At 45.6% G+C, this 6,000-nt stretch overlaps 1 protein-coding gene across 1 annotated transcript in view; it reads left to right on the top strand.

Annotated features, from left to right (window-relative positions):
- The first annotated feature begins 2,296 nt into the window (after positions 1–2,296).
- The window catches only part of Cntn1 (contactin 1), a 315,808-nt gene continuing 312,104 nt past the window's right edge, over positions 2,297–6,000 (top strand). Inside the window, exon 1 of the mRNA XM_028869263.2 lies at positions 2,297–2,452. The gene's annotated coding sequence lies outside the window, so the exon portion shown is untranslated. The remainder of the gene's footprint in view (positions 2,453–6,000) is intronic.

Genomic DNA, 6,000 nt, shown 5'->3' with positions numbered 1-6,000 from the left:
GTGGAAGAAATAATGACTGTTTAGTCTTATCATCTGAGCTCTACTTACATCTAGATGTTCACGGGCATGAGTGTCTAGTCCTGTTGGACATCTATTATTATTATTATGCTGAAGCTCATAATTGTAACAGCACAGAGCCCAGAGTGTGTGAAAGTGATTTGGAAAAAGCAAATTGCTGTGTAGCCGGTGTTGCTAATCTTTTTATGTAAATAGAAATATAGGTACGCCATGAACAGATATATAGATTTTGCTCTCTGAGAAAAAGCCATTACAAAACTTGGAAAAGGTCTGTTTTCTTTGAAAGTATATGAGCCTGGTGAGAAATAGATAATCTGAATGCTATTCACAATTCTTTGCGCATACATGTTTATGAACACACATCTTCATTCGGTCAAGAAATGCACAACCAGCATTGAATGCTTGAAAAAAAAATGAACTTCATGACACAAAGTTCACAATACCAGTATGTATTAAGGGAATAAATAGAAGAATGAGGAGATGACAAGGTGGAGTTTCTAGTATTCTGTTCACACTCGTGTAAACTGGAATGCTCAGTGATTTTTTATTTCATTTCATTTTTTATTTCATTTCATTCTATGCTCCGTCTTTTACTGGAGGAGAGTGTATTGGAAGGTAGTACAAAGCCCAGGTAAATTGAAATTTATTGAGCAATCACGAGGTGCTAATCTGGAAAACGCATCCCTCACTAAACTATTTGCTAATTTTGTCCTCCTGGATTCCCTTGGCCAGTTCTCATTCTTGCTGAGTTCTGGTACACCTCACAGAGAAGGTGGCACAAGACAAGTGCACAGTATTCCAGGAGTTTTGTGCAGTTCAGTGGGAAACTGGAGTGTTCTGGGGATGAGGATCCAAGACTCACAGGCGTGTCATGGGGAAACAAGACTCTGGAGGCTTTGACACTTGTAATAATGGCGAGAGGGTTTCTGGCATACAAAGCTTTTAATCTGAGACCCTTTCCTCTTCAGTACACATTGAATCTTAGAGTGCCGTGAAGAGACTATGACAAGGTGGGAGATGGCATTAAAAACTCTGAACATTGAGTATCTATACCTCGCATCAGCCTTCTCTTTAACAACAGCCCAGGGGGCAGGCCTTTCACGAACTCACGAACATGAATTCTCTTTCATGCTCAGTATGCATTAGGACACTAAGTTACCGAGGTGGAAGACAAACTGGGCTATATGGAGGAAGAGGGTGTCTTGTTTCCTCGTTAGGTACTGAGGGAATACACAATCTACTTCAATTTTATTTACAGTCTCTCCTGGTTTTCCACTAAGAGGTCCCTCGGGTTTCATAGCTTTCTGGTTCTCCCCTGATCGACTGTGGAGACGACACAGGCACACAAAGACATTCTGCCCTCTTAAAAGCAGTCTCGCAATCACCTAGCTTTCCGGGGATTTTTTTGTACTCAGACTTGAGAACAAGAGATTGGTTATCAGTCAGTATGGTGGCCATTACTTTAAGAAGTAGCCACCAATGGAACTGCCTAGGGCAAATGCCTCAGTTTACATTACTCTGAGAGTCTATTTTACTGTGTCTTCCCATTTAAAGTACTGGACCTTATATGGGTGATTTTTGGTCAAAATTTTTGCTTTTTGATATAAGGAAAACTTCTGTGACATACTTGGGCAATGGTTGGGAACGGGAATGAAACGAAATCCCCAGTTCTGGGATTCCTGTGATTTCTCTCCACTTAGTGGTGCATCTTATTTTCTGTTTCATCATTGAAGTCTATATTCCATATTAAGTCTGTGCCCCTGGTGGTGCCCCTGGTTAAATCTCCAGGAGCAGAAGTCTGGTTTGGAAAAGTTCCAGGCTTTGTTACATCCTCCCTCCTCCTTGGAGTCTTTTTTTTTTTTTTTTTTTTTTTTTTTTTTTTTTTTTTTTTTTTTTTTCGGGGTGGCTGTTTGTTTTGCTTTGGTTTTTTTTTTTTGAGACAGGGTTTCTCTGTGTAGTTTTGGTGCCTGTCCTGGATCTCGCTCTGTAGACCAGGCTGGCCTCGAACTCACAGAGATCCGCCTGGCTCTGCCTCCCGAGTGCTGGGATTAAAGGTGTGTGCCACCGCTGCTTCAATGACAAGTCTGCCAGGCAGTTTCCCTCCTCTAAAGCTTTCTGACCAAGAAGCAGAGGGATTTGGAACCATGGACTTAACAGGGGTCTGGAGCTAAGAGAGTCCACAGAAACCCTGGAGTTGAGAATGACATCTCCTCTGTCCAATCAAAGGTGTAGGTTTCTCTCTGGTCCCCGCCTCCCTTTCCCCGCGGCCCCAATAACTGCACTCTGAGGCCCCGGCTTCTGCTGTCAAGTAGCTAAGGTGGGCTCCGCCTAGGCGAGGAGCGGCGCCGGTGGGAGATGCGCTCCCAGCTGTTGGCGGCGGGAGCGGGAAAGCTGTAGGGCCAGGCAGCGCGGCGGCGACAGGAGTGGGGAACAGGTAGGAGGCAGGCTCGCCCTTCTGCAGCGCGCAGGGAAGGCGTGCTTCCCAGAGGCCACCCAGCCAGCCCCTGCCCCGCCCTGGTTACCGGGGCTCCCAGGGTCGCTGTTGCTGTCACTGCAACACTGATGACACCGGATCAGAAGATGGGGTGGAGGGGTTGATCAGGATGCTGGAGCCGGGGCGACCGCACGGGGAAGGGTTGCTGAGAGCGGCCCCCGAGGGGGCAACGCGTCTGGGCAACTTTCCTTGTAGACGCTGCGGCTGCCTGCGGGGTCGGGCCTGGGGTTTGCCCTGTCGGTGTTGCTGGGGGTTGGAGGGCGCAGACGTGCCAGCTGCCGGAACCGCAGGTCCTCTCTGCATCTCAACTGCTCCGAATGCCAGGCGCCGCCTGTTCCCCTCCCCCGCACCAGCGGGGTACCTCCAGTGCAGCGCTGGCTGCCAGTGGTTGCAGTAAGGGAGGCAGGGGCTGGTGCGTCCCCAGGCTAAGAACTAGTTCCCCTTGGGCGTGCGGGTTGGTGAGAATCCCTGCATTTTCTGATTAATCCAGTCTGGGGAAAAGCCAGGGTCCCTCTTCCACGAGGTGCTTGAGGACTGGGCAGGGCAGGGAAGCAGCTTGCCGCCTGCTCCACTGTTTCCTACCGGGAACTGATACTTCATCTAGTCAAATGACTGTCAGGATGGACCCCAAAGCATCCTCCCTGCGTGACCGCATTTGGGCACTAGGTGTTGGCTCAGTGCCGGTTTCTGCTGGAAACAGATTGCTGGTAGCAGTAGGGAGAAGAACTGCGGGGAAATCAGACACCCTTCTGGGAAAATTCCTGAAAAAAAAAAAAAATGGGATGGTGGGAAAGAAGCAAGAGAGAGGTGTAGCCATTTCTGGCTGTCCTGTTTTTCATGCCAAATCCAGCATGAGCATCTGTACGTGTGCCTGTGTATGCACATCTCCAAGGTGGAGCTATATATAGCTCCTGCGCAGCCAGCCCGGGTTCCTTCAGCTGAGCTGCCTTGGCCTTCTCAAGCAATCTGCAAGCCCTGGGTGGGAGGGGCGAAATAGAATCAAATTCTTCATTAGTGGGGAAAGCCAGGGAAGAGAAACTCAGAGTAACGAACCCCCACATGGAATAACATTTTTTTTTTTTTGCAATGCACAGAAATCAATGTAATCCAAAATTATTTTGAATGCATTCTTGGGTCTTATCCCGCGTTTTTTCAGAATCATGGTGCATATCGACCATTGCAGCCTGAAGTGTAGCATACATCACATTAATACATGACTTAGCTGCACTCTTTTATTGACTCATTGGTCCACAATGTTGTGCACAGGTTTGCATCTTGCTTACTTGGAATGAAATGCGTTTGTGTGGTAACTTATAGCTAGCTGCACAGAGGGGTCTGAAAAGGACCCACCCACTTTTCAGGATGCAGGCTTGTGGTACCGGTAGGGCCATTGGAGGTAGTTTTGATATAAGTCCTTGGTCATCTTTTTCTTGTGGCTTATATAAATTTGTGCTGATGTGATATTTCAGATTTATCTGGACTTTTAAAAAAGATGTCTCTATACTTATTTTTATCACTGTCCAGGATTGTGTATTTCCTGAAGATAGCCTTTCCATTGTCTTAAGTCAGAAGAATTGAGATTCAGAAGGAACAAATAGTGTGCTTAAAAATCTTCCACAAATTTCAGCTCTGCCCTTCCCAAAGCCAGCTGTGCATGCAAACACAGCAGCTTCTCCTTAGACAACACACTCTGCAGTTTCCATAATTATTGGTCCCTGTAATAAATTTAAGTAGTGTTGATATCAGCAACGATGTGTGCTGGGGTAACTCATTTATTCACCTGTAAGTTTGTTGCTTTATAGTTTTTTTTTTTCAGAATTAATTTTTGGTTTCCTAGATATTATTCTAATATACCAGAGGGAGCTGGTGGTGGTGAATTTTGTTTCCCCAACTGCCTGCCTATCTGATTTTTAGAGTGTTTTATTCTCTTTGAACTTTAGCCTCATGGTATTCCAAGGAAGGATAACAGAGTTGACTCCTAGGTTTATCCTGAAACTTCTCTTAAAAGTCTGTGCATGGCCGAGTAGCGGTGGTACACACCTTTAATTTCAGCAATTGGGAGACAGAGCCAGGTGGATTTCTGCAGGGCGTTTACCCACCAATCCCACAGTTCCCCAGAGTTTTCTTGAGTGTGAGCAGCAGGAAATATTAGATAGAAGGATTTAGAATGTGGAGATAAACAGATAGAAAATACAGGATAGCCTTGAGAGGGCCTAGACCCTATTCCAACAGGCCCTGGCTGTCTCTGCCCTAGGGTATTTATAGAACGCCAAGGGATTCTATAAATAAAATAAATAAGCAGAAGACCACCCCCCTCCCCCAGCACAGCCAAGTGCAGACCGTCTCAGATACCTGCGCTCAGGCCCGTGATCCAATCATCCTCTCTATGCAGACCTGCTGGGTAAAGCCACGAAGAACCTGAAAATGAACTCCTACAGATTTCTATGAACTTGAGGCCAGCCTGGTCTTCAATGTGAGTTCTAAGACAACCAAGGCTACACTGTGAAATCTTGCCTCAACAAAATAAAACAAACCAAAACAATTTGTGCATGTTTACACTATGGGAGTGGTTACATAATAGGCTGTGAATAGCAGAGATACTATTGATTTTTAATCCATAGCTTGAGTCTCTTTGGAACACAATACATATGGAAATCTCATCACACTTAGTCTTATGCTGATTAACCTTAGGTATCTATCTGTTTTGTTATCTAGCTAGACAAAGAAATGCTTTTCTGTAAAAACATTTGTGCTAATTAAGTTTCCCAAGTTGACACAAACTACAGTCATCTAGAAAGAGGGAACCCCGACTGAGAAATTGTTACACTCAGACCATCTTGTTGAAATGTCTGTTGGGGTTTTCTTAAATTCAAATTGATGCAGAAGTGACTAACCCATTGTGGGCAGCACCTTCCACACTCAGGGGTCCTTAGGCTATTAAAAAAAAAAAAAAGGTAGCTGAACTAGCTAGAGATTGATGCAGGAGTACCCAGCCCATTGTGGGCAGCACTATCCCTACTCAGGAGGGCTTAAGCTATAAAAGAAAGGTAGCTGAATAGCTGGAGAGAGGAAGTCAGTAAGCAGTGTTCCTCTGTGGTCTTTGCTTTGGTCTGTGTATTCTCGCAGAAACAAAATACCAACTGGGATGTAATGACCCATATTGTTTTACAGTTGTCACGCTGAAAGTTCTAAGTGGGCTCAAAGGTACCCCCGGAAATCCTATCACGGCCCATTACTCACATAGGTGCTGCAAGGATTTGAAGCTCATCTATTTGTCAATAGAAAGCAGAACTGATGGCTACTTTTGGGAATGCTCGCTCCATTATCCTTCCCATGATGACTAAGGGCTGATGTGAGGGTGTTTCTGTATTCTTACCCCCAGGATGATTCAGTTTCCTAACACAGGTGATGACTAGATTCTGTTTATGCCGTATATTCTTTCTCGGCTCCACACATCCAACTGGAGAATTGGGTGGAAGATAGACTAG

Source organism: Peromyscus leucopus, chromosome 20 (genome assembly GCF_004664715.2).
Source record: "Peromyscus leucopus breed LL Stock chromosome 20, UCI_PerLeu_2.1, whole genome shotgun sequence".
Lineage (NCBI taxonomy): Eukaryota > Metazoa > Chordata > Mammalia > Rodentia > Cricetidae > Peromyscus > Peromyscus leucopus.
This window is presented reverse-complemented; position numbering and strand designations above follow the sequence as displayed.